Source organism: Carassius gibelio, chromosome A3, assembly GCF_023724105.1.
Source record: "Carassius gibelio isolate Cgi1373 ecotype wild population from Czech Republic chromosome A3, carGib1.2-hapl.c, whole genome shotgun sequence".
Classification (NCBI taxonomy): domain Eukaryota; kingdom Metazoa; phylum Chordata; class Actinopteri; order Cypriniformes; family Cyprinidae; genus Carassius; species Carassius gibelio.
In genome coordinates this window covers 15,867,452-15,888,619 of record NC_068373.1, presented here as the reverse complement: position 1 = coordinate 15,888,619, position 21,168 = coordinate 15,867,452, and positions in this window count along the sequence as shown.

Genomic DNA, 21,168 nt, shown 5'->3' with positions numbered 1-21,168 from the left:
GCACTTTTATCAGCACATTATGTGCTTCTTGACTGTAAGATTGCTCTGATAAAACTAGTCAGAACATGTTTTTGTTTTGTTTTTTTTTTCTGCACAGAATGAGGCGAAGATGGTGGGGAGCTGTTAACGGTCTCTTCTGTGGGGGGGGGGGGGGGGGTCTTTTTTTAGTCTCAGCAATGGATTGAGTCACAGAACTGGCATTTATTGTGAGGTGATTTTATAATTGCGTTTCATTAGTTGGCGAATAATTCTATGTTCCTTCAGGAATAAAATGAGCTCTGGTGCTATTGATATTTACAAATTTAAACAGCAGCTCTGAAAGCAATTTCAACATCACATGACCTTGCTTTGGCAGAAAGGTGATTATTTCCATTTTATGCATCTTGAAATGTATGCTTCACTATACAGTCAGCAGTGTATGAGAAAAGACTAAGAAGTAGTTTTGAGACCTGATTGAGATGTTATCTCATTAACACTTCTGTCTAATATATCTGGCAGAGGGCATCTACAACAGCATCCTGCTTCCTTTCTTCAGTGGGAACCACAAGATACAAGCTCACACCTGGGAGAGAACACACATCAGTAATACTGGTTGAGGAATAAGAGTTTGTGCAAGGGATGATGATTACATGATTTTGTGCCTTTTCTATGCCACTTTGAGTCACACCACAGACAGATGCCCCCAAACACAGTCAAAAATTGTTATCAAGTGTGCTCATACATGGGAATCTCAGTTTTGCTCAGTTTTGTTTTTTGTTGGACGTTTGATGTCATTTCAGAACTTTCAGTTTTTCAAAGAGCAACTGAACAAACAATTAAAGCAAGAAACCATCTTAAAATGTAACAGCATTACGTTTCATTAGAAGTAGATGATTTATTGACGATGTCTTTTGACTATACAGTACATACGAAATGACTGTAACACAAATCACTATTTTATCCCAAATGAATGAATTAAATCACATAACTTAATCAGTGTATATGTACCGTAGTCTGTTTGGACTTCAGAGCATATTTCTGTTTGCAATCCTTCGTGCTTTGAGACACACATAGACAAGTTATCTGACACATATTGTGTATGTAAATGCTTTCCAAAAGACTGGCCTGGTAAGAGGTAAGATAAAAATTTGATTGAATTATCAAATCATTATTTATTTATTGTCCACTATAAGAACATTCCGCATAAACATACACAGCAATTTAAAAGTTTGTGGTCATTAGTCTTTTTTAAATTTATTTTGTATTCAGCAGTGATTAAGTAAATGCATCAAAAGTGAAAATAAAGACTTTTACATAAAAAAGTGTTATTTTTTAATTTTCTATTAATCAAATAATCCTGATTCCCGATGGTTTTATTAAGCAGCATACCTGCTGTCAACTCTGATAAAAATAATAATTATTACTTGAGGACCAAATCATTTTATTAGAATGATTTCTGAAGCATCATGGGAGACTGGAGTAATGACTGCTTGAAATTCAGCTTTGCCATCACACAAAAGAAAGTACTTTATATTTGAATATATTGGGAAAAAAATTCAATAATATTTCACAATATTAAAATTTTTACTGTATTTTTGTAAAAATAAATGCAGTCATGGAGGGCACAAGAGACTTCTTGACAAAAAAAGTCTTACTGACACAATATCTATGCGTTCCTAGACGGAAGGTATTAGGCAATTTCCTGGTTATATATGCAATCCAGTTCCTGGTGTGCAATGTTTTATGGCAACATGAGAACAAAGTGAGTGAGACACGTCTTTTTCTCTGTTTGAAATCCTGCCTGCTTTCTCCTGTTGGCACTTTTTATTCTTGAGCTCTGTAAAATGACATTTCCTCTTCTTCCTCTCAGCAAGGAAGAGCATATTCTCTGGAGTCACACTCCATGAAACGTGTGTTAAATCCAGCTGAGGCTTCTCTCTTACTGAGATACAATCACTCACATTATCCGTATGTGTGTGAGTTGTTCTGGAATAACTTTATTGCTGACAATGGTGTTTTGTTTCCATGGCAACTGCTCGGACCCATTCCATTTGCCACTGAGGAGATGAGGTATCCCACATGCAGCCCGCATGCAGCAGATGGTCAGGAAGAGGAAACTGATAAAGAGCCCAGAATACTGACCAGAGAGAGAGAGAGAGAGAGAGAGAGAGAGAGAGAGAGAGAGCAGTTATCAATGGATGAATATGATGTGCTCTCATGAATGAGTGAGAGAAGTGTAGTCGTCCTCAAAAAGAAAGTGGGCCAAACAATCTTAGACCTCTGAAGAAGATATGAGGGTGATATGTCCTCCACAGTATTCAGATTAATGGTCAACTGGTATAGGTTTGTCATTGGTCGATTTGTAACACTCTGTTGTGTTGTTTCGTTGAGGTTATGTTTAAAGGTGCACAAGGCAAGATTCTTGGCGGGTAAAAATGAACCAAATTAACAAAACATAAATGACACAAAAAGTCCTGAAATAATTTTGAAAAAGTCATTAATTTTTATGTCATGACCATAAACAGAACAAGAAGGTCCAGCTACTAAGTGTCTGTTCACACAAACAAGTATTTCACTGCACTCCTTTTCCATTGTTTTCTGAGATAGACCATTATGCCGTTCTCAAGTTAAAATTATCTACATAAAACTCTTCTTGAGGCATAATAACTTAACAATTAACCCTGGGTATCAATAAGCTGATGTTTCACACACTGTACATTCCTAAACCCTGGGTTACTGTTCTTATTTGCACATTTGTGGTGTCAGTGTCATTGATTGAACAAATGTACTGTAGCAAGCTATCTATTTACATAGACGTTCTAGCACTGCACATCTATACTTCCATACATTGCTTTGTAGCTACTAGATTCGAGGACTTTTCAGTAGACTATGAAGGTAAAAATAAAACGAGCTGAAATGACTGTTTAATGACCACGCTTTGCATGTTTAAACATGAAAAAACATGGTTGTGGCTAGAATGAAGACAGCAAAAAACCACAAGCTAACAATAAATTACATTTTACACCTATTAGATTGTATTTTATTAATGTCTACACCTACACCTACCCCAACCCTAGACCCTTACATTAATGCAAAAATAGTAATTACCGTTGTACAGTGTGAGAAAAATTACACTATATTGATTTGTGCATGCCCAGTAGTTTTTGTTGTATGCCATCTAGCCTTAACCATAAAACTGTCCTTTGTTAATCGGCGACAGAAACGCTACTTCCGTTCTCAGACAACATTTTCACCACCGATGTTGATAGAGAGGACAAAGATCCTTAGTACTTTTGGCATATCTCATTCAAAAGTATTCAGAGTGGATGGTTAAAGCATGCCATGAATTTGAAATGATATTTCTAAAATGTCGAAATCCTGAATACTGTATGTTGTTATATCCTTGCTGAAAGGATCTCCAGTGAGTAAGTGACCATGGCACTATTACCCCATCCGTGTCTTAAGAAAGAGATGGTGCAATAGAGAGAAAAGCAAGATAAAGAGGGAACTTAATGGTTATACAGTGGCTACTCTGGCTGAATGCCACCTCATATCATGTGAAATCATTTCTGTGTCTTTGTGGCGACCTCACCAACCCTCATTCAGGCCGCCACAGAGCATGCTCAGTCAGAACTCATCACTCGAGGTGTAATTAATAGCCGCCAGGTCAATGTACAGACTGTGTTTAAGGAAGCTCCCTGGGGCTTTCCTGCTCTATTTGGCTGGCTCTGGTCCAGCCAGGTCAAATACAGAACCACACAGACAGTCAAATGCTCGAAAAGAGCAGGAGAGATAAATTACAGGCTGGCTCTTTTCTGCTCTTTATCATCACTTAAGGATCCACTAAAAGAATGTGAGACAGAATGCAGGGAACATATAATGGAATTCAATTGCTTCATTATTCTACATGTTCTATTCTTCTGTCCTCCAAGCTAAAACTGATTTCAATAGCATCATATTTTTGCTACAAGCTCTAGGGTAAACAAGTGAACACAATAAAATGAAATTTATTTCAACAACGTTCGGGAGGGATAGATTAGAAAATTCAACCATTCGGCAAAGGAAAGCCATATATAACCATCTCTTACCTCTCGTCTCTCCCTTGAAACCACCACTGCTTTGATTAAAAATGCCTGCTAAATGCATAAATGTATGTGAATGTATGTGACATGCATAGATGAATCTCCTCTTTTAGATTGTGCCAAAGATAAATCTGTTCCTGCTTTAATGCAAGGTGTAGGTGGGGGGAGTTCAGACTGACCACAGCTGTCATGTGACACTCGGCTCATCTCCATCCTCCTCTCTGACCCCATGAGTACCCGTCTGTCTCCATGGAGAGGTGAGGGCTCCCACCGGAATCTAATCTCTTTCTCTGAAAGAATTGATTACTAGATCGACACCCTGCAAAAATAGGAACAGTCTTTATGTTGCTAGTTTAGAGACTCATTGGCACCTCACATCTGGGGTGAGGATTTGTGAGACATTTATAAATAGCTTGATGGCAGAAGGTGTTATTTATACTTGTAGAGTCTGATAAATGCAAGACGTTTCCTGCTTCCACCCACACTAACTTCTCTTTTTTTGGGCTTGATGTGTTAGATCATTAGCTCTCTAAAGCAGTTACTACTCACTATTTCTGCCATACTGTATGGTAGTGTGCTAGTTCCAGTTTACACTATTTCAATCTCCATTCTCAATCTCTAATTTGCAATCTCCAATTTCAATCTCTGTTGTAGCTTAACTGGTGGAGCACAACACTAGCAGCCGCAAGGTTATATGTTTGATTCCCATGAAATGAGCATACGGATGAAACTGATAACTTGAATACACTTTAAGTTTATCCCTTTTTTTTTTAAAGGTAAATGTATATTTGTTTTGCATGCCTGTTGACACCATGTAAAACAACAACAACAACAACCTCTTAAACGTCAACAGAGGGCAGTGTTTAGCTTTTATCCAAAAAAAAAAGAAAAAGAAAAATGTTTCTATGTGTGCACGTGAATAAAATCTTAGACGAAAGAATAGGACCGCAAATGGCCATTACAACTATTATTTTTATTATTATTATTATTATTATTATTTTTATTTATTTATTTATTTATTTTTAATGCAGACAAACTCATAAAAAATATGAGACCCCGTTAAATGAGATTTTATTAGACATATAGACATTTTATTTTAATTTTAATTTTAATTTTAAAGTAACCACATTTAACTGCATCCAAAGCTCAGTCCATCCTATATCTCTCTGTCGTTGAGCAGATGGCGCATCCATAGGGTTGTGGCCCTCATGCTGACATCTCTGCGCCCCCTTCTCTGACTCCCACCAGTCACTCTACTCATCTTTTTTCTGGATTTATTCATATTTGTTGTTACTCTCTCCACTCTCTGCTTCCATTTTAATACCTTTAAGAATTAGACTGCTTTGTGCTGTGCTTGCATTCTCAGGTCTTGCCCCTGTCTCTCTCCCTGGAAGTGGATGGAGATATGAAAGCAGTCCAGACAGTGAGTGCTCACTGCTCTGCACTTCTGGTCAAATCACTGGCAATGTGATTCACAATCTATTTGACTTCAGCAGAGCGGAGGCAAGCAGGTGAGCTAAACCAAAGGAGATGTGAAATTACTCACTCCCCTCTCCATGGCAACGCTTCAAACCTGACTTCCTATAATCTGCATTGTAATAAAAAAGAAAAAAAAAGAAAAAAAACAGTCAAAGCACAATTGCACTCACTCACAGACAAAATAAGTGGTTTGAAATCCCCTGAAATACTCCTCATTTCAATCTCTTTATCTGTTAGTGACCTTTAGAAGACAGGCCATGATGGATTGTGACCAGACACCGTGTTTGATCATGGTGTAGAATGACTTTTCTATGCAGTGCTAACATTTCATATGCCACATCTGGTTCAAAACACTTTTCAATACCTATTCCTTGCACTGAACAAAATCAACATGTACTGTATGCAGGCCCTAAGCAGAATGCTTCTTTTGGGTCCCCATCTCTCGATTCGTAGAGGATCACAGCTATCTAAAAAGCACAATAACATAATTTTTAACAACACTCCAAAGATTCAAAAGGGTCTTTGTAGCGATCCATCTTTGGTTCCTCGAAGAACCTTTTAGTAAACAGTTCTTAAAATAATAATTTATATTAATGTGAAGAACACTTTTTCCACTATAAAGAATCTTGGTAACACTTTATAATAACTGCATGCTATTAATCATTAGTTAAGCATTAGGAAACAGTTAATTCATCATTTATAAAGCATTAATAGACATTTATAAGTAGTTTATAAATACAGATATAAATGCTTTATACCTGATTTAAAAGCATATCTATAATGTATTTAATAATTGTTTTTTCACACTTTATTAATGATCAATTTATCATTTCTAAATTAAGTATAGCATTATTTACACAGCAGTTATTAAGTTGTCAGTGGTTCATAAGATCACTTAGAAATTGTAAGTAAATGATTAATAAACTATTTAAATGTGCATTCATACATCTTTTTATTCAGACATAGTAATAGTTACCTATAGTGTTAATAAATGGTTCATTGACATGTATTTCTACTGTAATCAGGGTTAATTCATGTAGTTGTTAGTTAACTATTTTTTTGAGCTCATCTAAAGTGAGGACTATTTATGATTTTGTAAAGCTTTTACAAATGAGATTTAAAGGCTGTTAATATTTCTATGTTCTGTATCACTGTGTTGTGTTTGTTTCTGTTTTTTGTTTAGAAGATAACTGAGCCTTTAAATATCCTTTATAAATGCTTTACAAGGCATAACTTGTCCTCACTTTAGATGAGCTCACATAAATAGTTAACTGACCACTACTAAATGCTTTATAACTACCTGAATTTACTACATTTCTTGTGATCTTATGAATCACTGGCAACTCCTAAATAACTGGTTTGTAAATAATGCTATACTTCATTGAGAAATAATAAATTGATCATGAATAAAGTATGAAATTACACATTATAGATATGCTTTTAAATCAAGAATAAAGCATTTATATCTGTATTTATTAACTGATTATTACTGTCTATTAATTCTTTATAAATTATGAATTATCTGTTTACTAATGCTTACTTAATGATTAATAGTGTGCAGTTATTATAAAGTGTTACCAGAACCTTTTGTGGAATGAAAATGTTTCATGAATATTGAAGGTTTTTATGGAATCATCGATGTTATTAATTATTTATTAACTGATTTAATCTGTATGTCTTTGTGAGTGTGCAAGCATGTTCCTGTTAGTAATGGCCATTGAAGTTGAATACTTGACATTGTTTGTGAGCATGTTTGCTACTGTAAGTTATAATTCAAAATGCTGAGAGACATCACTCAGTTTGTCTTTCTCTTGCAAGACTTGTGGAATAAGGACCAAATTAGGCATGAGTGAAGTGAATCAGGTAATTAGTAACTTGTCCCTGATTGAAAAAATTGTAAGTGTTGTAAGTGATCTGTGAACAACCACACCCGGTCTCCTAAGTGCATCGCATTATGTTTTCATCAATTACAGGTTTATTGTAGCTATATGGGAGCTTAGATTTTCTTCTTGTTTAATATATTTAGGCAAATCCTCATGATATGAAAGATGAAATGCTACACGGGATATAAACATACAAAAGTATATTGGCTACAACTAGCAAATGTTAACTCTTCTCAGCTCTTCAAACACATAAGTGATTTAAGTTAGTTAAGTGAGTTAAGGCATTGTCTGACAAATAAGATAACAATGAACATAAACCATAAACCAATTTGTCCACAATAAAGAAAAATAGAAATCAAGCCCATTTCTCATTTTCTTTTTCTTTTTTATTTAGAGTGGGGATATTTTTAATCTTGATTAATGTGGCTGACAAATTATTTAAAATTGGTAATTTTTCTGCAAATAAGCAGTTTAATTTGCGCATTGCAAAACAAAAGTGGTATCAAACAAGAACATTTAACATCCATTAAATATTTCCATTGCACAAAAATAAAAAGAAAAGGTGGAAGGTGGAAAAGGGTTTGTTGGATTATTAAAATGTTCTTCACAGTTCTTTTTAGCACTGTTCATAAATATATATTCATATTTTGAAGATCAGATCTCAAAATCTGACCAGTGGTTAACTGAGTCAAATGTCACATAAATTAAGCTTTTTAATTATTAGTTTTCATTTTCAGGTAATGAAAATCCAATGGCTGTTCAAAAGTGCAATGTTGTGCAGTTTCAGAGCACAAGTTTCATCAGACCAGAGTTACTCAGGAATGTGTGCTTTGTCTCCAGCCAGGAGAAAACAGACGGTTTATCATCTGAATCACTGCACACGCTCAACACATGCATTACTGAACATGCTAATTATTTTGACCATCATAATGATTGCAGGCTGCTCATCACTCGCAACACACAACCATATGCACAAATCCAAGTCAGATGTAAGAGAGGAGACAAAGCAGAGAAGCACCGGCAAAAAACAGCCAGGGGAAAGAATAGCAACAGGAAATAGGAGGAGATGCGTAATGAGAATGTAGAATATGTCAGGGAGAGATTCATGGAATTTTTGCACAGCCCTCTGCATGGAGCAACAGATTTTTCCTGCACCCACACAGTACTATGACTGATGACTTTTACAGTAACACAGTCTGCTGTGTCACCACGGCTAGCCTCTAACAAGACCCCCTGGGTGGAGAGGATAAGAGCTTTCACTCTGTGTCGATGTGTCTCCTTCACACACACACACCTGCTTTACCCGCATTAACTTTGGTATCTGTATATCTGTGGAAACCGGAGGAAAGAGCCTCAATAAATCATCCTGCATGACAATAGATAGATGGATAGGAATATCCTACCAGGATTAAAAGGCACATTTTTAAAGCTTCTCTGTGTATCTCTTTATGGCATTTCATTTTCATGAGGCTTCTTTAGAGGAGAAATATGCCACAGGCTCCATTTGTACAATAAAGCCCAAAGACCAGCATGTGATGTATAGCACATTCTGGCATGTTATAGTTTTGTCTAACAATATCCACAGAGGGGCTGGAAATGACTGCACTGCGATAAACAGTGTAGCACTCTGGAGCACAGAAACTTAGATAGACCTAATGCCTAGTAATGCTGTATTGTTTCTTGAACTGAAACATATTAAAGGCAATATTTTTCCTTTTTGTGTCCAAACACCTGCCGAAGCCCTTTCTACAGTTATCAGAGTGACACTCCTGCAAGATACAAGCTGAAAACAACACTGTCTCCATCCACATAGTGAGAGCTATATGTTTATTACTGACACATCTAGTCCTAGTTTTTAATCTTTAGTTTCCCCATTTGTGATTGGAATGAAAGAGTATATAAAAGCAACAAGTGCACCCCACCACTGCTCTTAAGCCACGTTCAACAACAACAACAACATTTAATGATTGAAGCCAAGTTCAGTCTTGAAACTCTAGATGGCGCAGGCTGATGGGTCCTTAACTACTTGCTACAAAGCTGATTGGTTCATGTTGCACAGGAAGCCAAAGGCTTGCTGCTTTACATTAAAAGGGTTGGTTAGCATTCACTAGAGCAGTTTGCAGTGCTTTCAGAGTTCCTCTGAAAACCTCCACCTTCCCCAGCTCCACCTGTAGATCTGCTACGTGTTATTATATATGCTATTTGTGTAGCAGCACTATGTCTTAAATACTCATAGCACTGTTTCAGCGTATATTTTAGCAAGTTTCTGTATTTGCTTTGCTTTGCAGCAGCAGCAATAATCTATAACAACATCGGTTGCACTTTATTTTACAGTACGTGTACTAACATGTACTTATAGTGTACTTACAGTGTATTTATCTAAGAAAGTTCTGGTAATACAAGGTAACTACATGGGGTAGGGTTAGGTTTAGGGGTAGGTTCAGAGTTAGTACCTAGTTATTACATAGTTATTGTAATTACTATACATAGTATGTAGATGAGGAACAGGACTGTAAAATAAAGTGCTACCACAACATCAATAACCAACAGCAGCAGCAATACAGGTCATATCCATTACCATGCTAAAATCTGTTAATGTTTTTATTATTTATTTGCTATATATTGTTTTTCTGTTGTTATCATTAGAATTGTAGTGTAGACTGCTACTCTTTTAAATTCAGATTTATTTGAAAAATTATATCTTTAACACTATTTATTATCTTTGGTGTGATTGGGCCTTACTTCCTTCCTTTTAACATCTTTATAAATACCTAGCAGGTTGGAGGTAGCTTTTATTAATTTTTTTGTTTTATTTTTTTGGTAAGTTTTTTTTTCTGCATGTTTTCACACCATATGAGTTAAGATGACACAATAGAAACCTTCCACGAAACAGCCCATTTAGGTTTTTAACAAATAAAACAAAACAATGGTTAAAAAAAAAAAAACCATCATGTAATTTAAGATTAAACAAAACAGAGTGTGAAATTATCAAACATATTTTGATCAAATATTGTAATTGAAAAGCGTAATGTGTTTTAAATATTTATGTTATATGTTTGTTATACGTTCATGTTATAAATTTACTGGCCCTGACCTATAACATTTATTGGAAATAGACAGTTACTATATATATAGTAAACTTAAACCACAACTCTAATTCTTTTAAATCACTCAAAGTGGATGGTGAATTCTTCTTAAGTAATAGGGCATAGGGTCGATAAATCTGAATAGAACACAGCCAAAGTGTGGTGCAATCAATGACGTCAACACAGCAAACTAAAATCGAACTACCTCTAACCACAGGTGTAGAGCTGTCTCCCAACGACACAAGTTTGCGAATATTCGTCCGAACTATGGTTTTGGCAAACACCGAATCGTTGAACTACGTTGGTAACGACAGAACTTGCAACCATAGTTAGATAGATACTTTTGGGAAATGCACCCCAGTGCAGTAAGAAAGCAGGTGCAGGTTAGATTGGCGCTGTGGAGTTCAGAAGTGTCACAGTCTTGGGGAAGAAGCTCTTCCTGAGCCTAATAGCCTCCTGTAACACCTGCCAGATCGAAGGAGGGTGAAAAGTCCATGGTTAGGGTGAGAGGCATCCTTGATGATGTTCCCTGCTCTGCCCAGGCAGCGCTAATGATAGATGTTCTCAATGGTCTTTAACTGAGTACCGGTGATCCGTTGAGCAGTTTTCACTACCCACTGGAGTGCCTTGCAGTCAAATGTTGAGCAATTGCTGTACCATACTGAGATGCAGTTTGTGAGCATGCTCTTAATTGTACAGCGGCTGCTGCACCTTTTTGACCAGGCTGGAGGTGTTTAGGGACCAGGTGAGGTCATCAGTGATGTGGATGCCAAGGAACTTGAAACTCGACACACGCTCCACTACAGCTCCGTTGATGTAGATGGGTGTGTGTGCATGACTCCTAGTCCACCTGAAGTCCACAATGATCTCCTTTGTCTTCTGGGTGTTTAGTTCCAGGTTGTTGGTGGCACACCACACAGCCAGGTGCTGCAACTCATCCCTGTAGGCTGACTCATCATCATCTTTGATCCGACCTACCATTGTGGTGTCATCTGCAAATTTGAATATGGTGTTTGTCAAGTGTTTTGTTTAACTGTGCGCTTTCCCACACTTGAAGAAGATAGGTCTCACTATTTGAAGAATTAAACTGGATTCCACTCAATGATTAGGACTTGTGAATACTTTTATCCATTTATTTGTTATAGCATTAAGCTATGTAGGGGAAAAACCTTTAAATGTATAACCATACAAACAGTGCAAATCACCAGCAAACCCAAAAAAATGCATAAATTAGCAGGTTCAACATGACTCGATTATAACTTTTACACAGAACATCAGTAGCTTAAGTTATCAAAACATTTAAAACATAAATATTTTACCAGGCCTACTATATTGCAAATAGAAGTTGTTAAATATCTATATTATCTATATTATAGAATAAATTAATTTGAATAACTTTAACACATTTGTATAGTTTAATTTAATAGATTCTAACTACAAAAACTATTAAATAACCTGTGCTTTTAACCATATTTACCAATTAATTGGCATTTAATAATCAAACAATTTATATGTAACCATAGTCAGATTATTTAAGTCTTTAATATACACATCAGATTAATTTAAGCAATATTTTATAGTATTTAAAGTATTTAAACTATCCAAATCATGAATTACCAAATTAAACCAGGCAAAATCTAATTTAGATAAATAATTAACAAACCTTATTGTTCAACAAAATATGAACCCACTATATGAATTGAAAATATGCTACTCAAACCAATAGCAAGATCTACAGAGTGCCAATGAATGCTGCATTCATTCACTTTGGTAGCAGTTACTATTATAGCACACATGAAAAATAGGCTGGCTGTCACTTCAGAGTTATTTGGTGAGTACCTGCTCCCACACATTGTTTGATATCAAGCTCTAATACAAATTTTTCTTTGAGTCAGCATTGCTCTTTGCCATAGCATCAATTCCCGGTGCATACCAATAATTTCAACAGTGCGCTGCCTTATCCAGCCCAGGCATGCTCAAAAGATTACGGATTCGTTTCACCTGGTACTAATGAGGGAAGGAGGGGTAACAGCGGTTTGCTGCAACAGTGTTGGAGCCATAAACAGGAACACAGTCATGGGTGAATAAGGAGTAGAGAAGAGGGCTCAGTACGCAGCCATATGGAACACCAGTGTTCAGGGTGATGGTGCAGGAGGAGAAGTTATCTAACGTAACAGACTGAGGTCTGTTAGTCAGAAAATCTAGAATCAAGTTGCAGATGGATGTGCTGATTCCAGGCTGGCTGAGCTTGGAAATCAGCTTGGAGGGGATAACCGGATTAAATGAACAGCATTCTCACATGTGCATTTTGACTGTCCAGGTGGGTGAGGGCAGAGTGAAGTGCCTTGGAGATGGCATGACTTTTATATATGTAAAATAATTAAAGACTTTATGGAGATATGAAGGATACAGTACTACTTTATAGGTACTCAAGATTAAATTGATATTGGGTGAAACCGTGTGTGTTATGCCCCCTTTAATGTAATGATTCTCAAAATAATCAACTAAACTGCTAGTAGGTGATGGTAAATGTCTTAATGATTAAGTGATCGATTCATTTATTCACTCATTTGATTCATTCAAATGGTTGATTCAGTCAGGAGTGAAGTAAATGGTTCTTTATGAATAGTTCAATGAATCATTAGGCTTGTTTGACTTGAAGCAGATCATCACCATCAGACTGATTAGTGTGTCACATCAAAGTACCGTGAGCGATCTGTACACTAAAGCTAAGAGAGTCAAGCAGAGCAGCATCGGTATGACCGTGGAGTGGAAGATTGTTTTGGACAAAAAACACAGTGGAGGAGGGGAGGGATGAAATAACAGTGAAAGAGGTATAACAGAAAGATGGTGGAGTGTGAGGAGAGGTCACAGCCCTCTGTCGTGAGGAGGTGGGTATGTGTGCTGATTGCACTTCAGGCTGCTATCTCGGGCCTGCAAGGTAACACACAATAGGTTACTGTCAGACGCGCGGAAGTAATGCACATGGATGTGTACGTGCACTTGGGAGAGAGAAATGAATCCTGTGAAAATGTAATAATGTAAGATGCTCATCGGGGTAGTGGATTATAGGGAGGTGAGGGGGTGAGAGTCTAATATTCAGAGTCTGTCTGAATCAACATCTCAAACTCAGCCATTAATTATAATACTGACAAACACAGCGACTGCGAGAGCAAAAGAAAAAAAAAGGAAGAAAAAAAATAAATAAGAGCTGATTTTTTTTTTTTTGCCACATTCAGCCACTGACAAAGCAAATTTACTCTGCAAAATAATTTGACACTTTTGTAGAAGGTGTTAACAAATTGGGAAATATTCTGTGAAATAAGATCAGTTATGATTTGCAGTGTGAAGTGTCACTGTCCTTCTAACTGCTTGGTATACGACTGCCTCACAAACTCAATTAATGGCACCACCCATGAGTGGGTTAAAGGTCAGTCTGCACAGGTACAGTAGACGTAACATGCAATAAAGATATTCATAGACAATTTCTACTCAAAGGCAATGCTGAATACAGCTGGTCTAAGATGTTCGCTCACCTCAAACACTTAATAATAAACCTTAAACTAGTTCACAGAGAAAATCTAAATTTATATCAGGTAACTTTATCCTACATTGTTTGGTGGCACGCACAGAGTAAAATAATTTAACATGTTAAAACACTATGTAATGTTTTTCAGAATAAGTAATGTAGCATGTAACTTGTAGATCACTGTAAAACATTTATATTATATGTGGGGTTTGAAAGACCTTGAAAATAAAAACTAGGGGTGTCTAGCAAGATGTGCTATTAAAAGTAAGATGTAATAAAACTGGGATGCTTATGCTGTGGAAAGGCCTTTTTTTTAAATCAATGCTACATATCTATAGACATCAGAGAAAGGTTTCCTTTAGCTAAAAGGTACTTTAACACCCATAATAAACTGAACTCAATCTGACTGTCCATTAGCGGGGATTTAAAAATGTGGAAGTACAATCTAGTTTTATCAAAAGCTTTGGACAAATAAACAGGGATATCTGGTTTCAGGTAACATGGTGAAAGAGTATACATTGTTCATTTACAGATATTACATTGTGACAGTACAAAGCTGGTTGAAAATCTGAAGTATAGGTTTAAAGAATTATGACTTTTTTTTTTTCTTTTATAATCTCATGAAAAATGATTCATAAATAAATGGCAGTATATTGGGTTCTCAGACACCTCAGATATAAAACATGAATAAATGCAATACATTTACATACTCTATGCTGATACTCTCAGACTGGTGTATTATTATGTTTCAATTATTTTCTTTGGGAACCCAAAACAAAACACAACAAAGTCAATCTAATCAGGACATAAGTTCCTTTGTCTTATGTACTATATGCAAGATGTTTCTGAATCTAAAATATGCACATTCAAATCAATATGTGAGCAGCCTCTCAATAAAACTCAAGACTAACATGAACCTTCAGAAGAGGGAAACAAAAGGGTTGGAGGAAATGAAGCAGAAGGGGGCGGAAGGTAATGAATGAAAGCAAGTGAGGTGTGGGTGTGCAGTCCATCACAAGTCTCTAAGATCTGACCTAGGGTCAGCGCATTAACTGTCTTGAGGGACAGAAGTCATCATTGTGACCTTTGAGAAGATGTGATAATTGAGATGCCAGGAAGACTAATGGATCCTGCCGCTTCCATCAGGTTCTCCTCCATTCTCTGTTAAAACTCACTCAGTTCCCTATATGGAATAGAATCACCTGGTTTTCACATAATATCAATACAGAAATTTATTGCAGAGATGGTCTCTTGTAAAAAGTCTAGGGTTAAGTGTCATGCTCAAGGGCAAGATAGTGATGGTTCATGTCTTCCTCCTTACGAGGGTCAAACCAAATATCTTCTGGTTACCACATACACCATACACTGATGCAGGGTTTAAAAGCCTGACACCACATTGAAAACCTGGAAATAAATAGGTCATATTTAAGATCCTGCACATTTCATTTGCTTTTAATTAGTACTGTTATTCGTTTACTTTTATTTACTTATTTTACACTGCTTGAACAATACAATAGTACAATTTTTGTTGAGAAAATGAAGCACACATTAGAATTGTGAAAGGGGGACACACCGACTATTAATGCATTTTGAAATTCTTGTAAATTATTAAATCCAACATTTACTCAAATATATTCAGACCATATGCTTTGTAATAAAATAAATGCACAACAGAAGCATCTTTATTCTGGTCCCAGATTTTAGGACCCCGATGTGTCATCATATACAAGTATTTTATATTGTGTGTCTTTTTCAGATTTGGGAAAAATGTGTTACAAATTAAATGAATACACGCTACTGTTTTCTAATTGCACAGTTACAGTAAAGTAATGCATCACAATTTAAATGCAAATTGATTACCTTTATAACGCTACTAGCGTTATAAATTGACTATTAGGAAAATAATATTAAATCAAATGCATTTTTTAAATCATGTTCTGCATAACTGTGTCAGTTAATGAGCACTGAGCATGTTCTTTAATAAATCACTGAAGAGAAGGCACACTAAAATCGATGCAGAAGAGTGTGGTGGTTGTTTCTCCAAATTGAAAAAAGGACATTATTTAGATTTTATTGTGCATAAATTTAAAATACTATGAAAACTGTGCAAACTTAACTTGACCTCCTTAACCACTTCAACACAAAACAATCTACAACAAAATTTATCGCACAGTATAAGACTGGTTCAACCTAACCAGCTAGGAGTTTTGTTCAGGATTGAGAGTGAAGGTAATTTAAGAACAGATGAATAGAGTTGAAGTAGTGTATGTGGTGGAGGATATGCTGCCCCTGTCAACATATTTTAAAGACATACATGAGAATACAATATTCTCTATATTTAATTGTTATGATTTCAATTTTCACTTGGTATTTTAGATGATAGAAGTATGCAATATGTAATCCTAATCCCTGACAGGCAGACCTGCTGTCGAGGCCTATCGCCAGGCAGCAGAGCACTTCTTTTCTCATTTTCAAGTAGGCTATCCAGTCTGTGATATTTTATGCATTTCCTGGTTTCTTGGCTAGATCTGGTTGAATGTTGTGCTGGTGAGGAGTAAACTAGAGAGAGATAAACGGATACATATGGATTATTGCCTGTGGAGCAAAACAGAAGGAAGAAACCTAGTTGGACATCTAAACATGTAGGATAGAGAATGTGTGCACTTGTGTGTGTGCTTGTCTCCAAGCAAGCAGCTCTAATGACACTCGTCTCGCTACACAGCACCAATCACATTTCAATTTAATGGAGATCCTCCAATCAACACACATTACCTTAGGGGGCCGAGAATCACGAGAAGCTGGAGTTAAGCAGATGACAAGGGCTTGGGGAAAAACACAAGTCAGAAAACTAATGGTGCACAGTCAAGCATGCATGTGCAGATCTCACATTTAAATTAAAACAAATGAGGTTCCAGCTGGAAAGAATCTGATGCACACTGACAGATGATCTGGCTGCAGGTCCATGCGCTGTTCCAGCAGAAAGACGGATCAGATGTTCCTGTTTGGGACTAAATGGAGCACTGCTGTGCTGACTCTGATCAGGGCTTATGGATTTAACACTGTGACATTGCACAAGAATCACACACCTGATATCACAGACATAGTGCACTTAAAGGTGTCCATTTGCCAGAGCGAAGAAAGAGTTTTTGCCCAGAAGTTATTACTTTCATTCCCATTCACTCAGGATGAGACTGCAAATAAAGAACCCTTCTCATCACTTTAAGCAAATAATATTTGAATCAACTAAAGTAATGGTTCTCAGCATTACTAAAGCAATTAATAAAAGGCATCTAAACCATGCACCCATGTATAACGAGGACAGGAAATGAAATAAGATTAACTATACTGTGCATCCAAACAAAAATCTATGCAATTTGTGCAAATTGTGACAAGGAAATACAGCTAATACAATATTTGTCCTAGTGCAAATTTAAAATGTTAGGTAGATTAATCATATATCCGTGGTTGTTTATACAATTACATAAGCGTGAATTCTAATATATAATGGGTAAATAATAGTACATTGAAATGAATTTAACATTAAAATGTTCAAAACAGTAAAATATTTAAACTATAATATAAATATATAGCAATATTTGTATTAAAATGTTAAGTTTTTATAATGCATACACACACACATACACACATATATATACACATATATATATATAATTTTTGTTGACATGCTGTATGGTATGAGTCATCTATTTGGTCGCCACCTGAAGCAGAGCCATATGAGAACCTCGGAATGAAAGCTTTTTCTGGTGTCCACAACAAAAGGAACAAAAACTGAAGATAAAATAAACCATAAATAACTTCTTTTTTCCTGGTGAGAGACTCACAAGGGAGCTACAGCTCCGACAAACGTGTAAGAGGCATGTCAGATGGAAAACAACAATGGTAAGAAAAGGGAATTGAAGGACCAGGAAAATGGCAGCTACACAAGCCTGCAGCCCCTCTCCTCAAACTGTACTGCCTGGTGGCTTTTTAAAGTCTTGTTTCACACCAATGCAGCTGAAAGTAATTTGCAGTATCAATTGCAAAGGAGCTCATATTGGAGAACAAGGCAAGGGTGTGCTTCAGGCAACTATCAGTTCCTTAATTAGTCTTCCAAAAATACTCTTCTTTTGGATGAACAGAACTTCTATACTCTGTTTATTGGCAATCCTCTCTTGGACAGCTTTGACATGTTGTCCACCACCACACATACTCTAAAAATATAGAGATATTCAGTTATGAAATCTCACATGGCTTGTAAAATATCCTTGTTGTCATCCTGATATCCTTGTGGTTGTATGGTGTACATTTACATAAACCTCCATGAAATCTTTGAAGCATTTGCCCTCAGGGGACAATCATTAGCTGTTAAAACGAGGCAGAGATATGAAACATGACGTGGGAAGAATATGCAAGTTACCGTTTGTATTTATTTGCTCATCAACCTCATTCTGGATGCTAAAATGTGTATATTACACAATTACATGGTAGAGATGGCATTTGAAGCCTTGTTTACATAATTTCAGCTCCAGTGGATGAAACAGATTTCTTTTAATTCATACATTTAGCAGATGCTTTTATCCAAAGTGACTTGAAATGCATTCGGGGTATAAACTTGGGAGTTGAACTTTGTCTTTGGTGTTGCTAGTGCCGATGCTCATTGCTGTGACATTTCATTGTGAGTGTACTGATGCTGACTGATGTTAAGGTGCAAAGCAATTGACTTTTACTTACTGTTTGCCTGGAAAAGTCCTGTGGTGCATTAGAGTGTTAAGAATGTACGCGTGTTTCTGCCTCTTTACATCAGTGTGAAATGCCAAAGTTCACAATGTCATATGCATTTTCTACAAACCTATAAAAATACCATATGCACAAATAAAAAGCGAAACAGTTACCCTAACAGAGTCTTAAAAAATAATTTTGTTAAGTATTTATATATTTTTGGCTGAAACCAGCACATTGTTTACTGACAGAGTATTTAATTACAGTAAACACATGCTCATATTTCCGCATATTCTCATATTAATATAATTAGGGGTGTCACGATTTCGATTTTAAATCGAAATCGATCGAAATTAAGTCACAGTCTCAAACTTCTAATTAAAAAATGGAATCGTCGATGCTGCCACGCCCCCATGTTGTATGACGGCAAATCAATGACAAAAATAACCGAGCATACAACTGATGCTGGCGCGCGCGCTATATGGCTTCCGCGAGAGGAAAACTGAATCGGTATGGCAAGCCAAAAGGGTCAGAATTACGCCTAGATTAAACGCGTTTGCATACAAAACGCCGTTTTTTACGGCGTTTAAAACGGTATTAGCGCCGTAAAATACGCCGTCCTTATAACAGACGCCGTAAAAAACGCGCGTAAACCGTAAAAAACGCCGTAAAAAACGGCGTTTTAGTGTTTGCAAAAAGCGCCGCTTTTAACGCCGTCAGCTTGCCACAGGACGCCGTAAAAAACGCCGTTCGGAATGCACAAAAGCGCGCGTTATTTACGGCGTTTTCCTTGTAGTATAATGAGCCACGCCCGCTGATTTCCACAGCCAGTAATAATGAACTGTTCTCACCCAATCAAAGACGAACAGAACCAGACCAGACTAATTTACCACAGATCGTTTAAGCGGAAGAAGTGCCTGTGAACTGATAGGAATATTAAGTAACTTTTTATATATTTTAATCGCTACAAACATTGAACATAGGCCGATTACACATCTTTATCCTACTTGAATGTAACTGTTAATTATTTAACAATTACAAACACTAGTTTATATATCATTTACTACCCAAATACCTTTTATGTATATACATAAGTGCTGGTTCGAAATTTGCTTTGAGTCATTTAATTTCCAATACAAGAAATCATACATGATAACTGAAGTCGACCAGAGAGTGTGTAAAAGCTGTGCAGCTACAGAAGTTGGAGGCAATGGTCCTAGTCTTTTTGACCACTATACACCGCTACAACCGCTGGTTCGAGCCCCGCTCCAAACTGATTCTGGTATACAGGGGAGTTTATTTGCTGTTTAACAAACAAATATACGTTGAGGCATTGCTTCCACACATATCATTTTTTTCCGCTCTCATGATAATAATGAGTTGTTTAGTTAAAACGGCATATTTTCTCGTAATAACGAGATGTTACGTCCTTAAAACGACACATTTCTTTCTCAACAACATTTCATAAAAAACAGTATGATTTTCCAGTTATAGATTACATAATGTGAGCAAGCGAAGCGATTGTCCAAGCTGCTGTCGCCGTGGTCCTGACATAAAAGAGCATCTGCACGCTACTGAAATTCGAAGAATACACTGTTTTAAATGTATAGTAATATTTTTACTGTAACGTCATGCTTATTTGGATTAATGTCCAATCTTACTACAATATTCTATCCAATAACTGCATTCAGACCAAGAGGATATGACATGATCAAATCAAACCAGTTACAAAAAGAAAAAAAGAGGAGTGACAGTTTGATTTTATTATTATTACATCACTATTATTAATATTTCGTTCTGTCTGAAAAACGGAAAAACGAAAATGAAGCTATATTTTTCGTATTTTTTTGTTTGTGGATAAAAATGAGCTTATGCATTTGTGCGTGAGCGGCCCTGAAACGCCACTTTTCAACTCAGCCTGTCTTCACTGTCTGTCCTAAAGCAGAATAAGAGTTCATCTGATACAGCTTTGCAATTTAGTCACATCGTTTCTTCATATTGTTTGGCTGTTGCGACTATATTTCTTGCAAATATAGATCTCATATAAAGAGCAACACTGCACTTCTCGGGTCGGTGGCGTCTGGGCTTCTTATCTGCATTGTCCTCGCCTCACACCCACGCTCAGCGCAGCCTATTCCTTAAAGCCTGGAATATACCCCACGCCCAAAGATTCGATGCGACGCACGGCTCGATTCAGGTAAAGATAGCAATGTATAGTCAATAATATATAATAATCGGACTAAAAATGGGCCTAACGCCGCCCACGCATGTGAAAGAAATATTAAAGAATAGTTTATTTGCTTTTATTTGTTTTTACCCACGAAAAAAACATCTAGCTTAATTTAATTTTTCCGTTTCTCAAACAAAACGAAATAACAACAACAATAATAATAGTCTAATAATTATAAAAT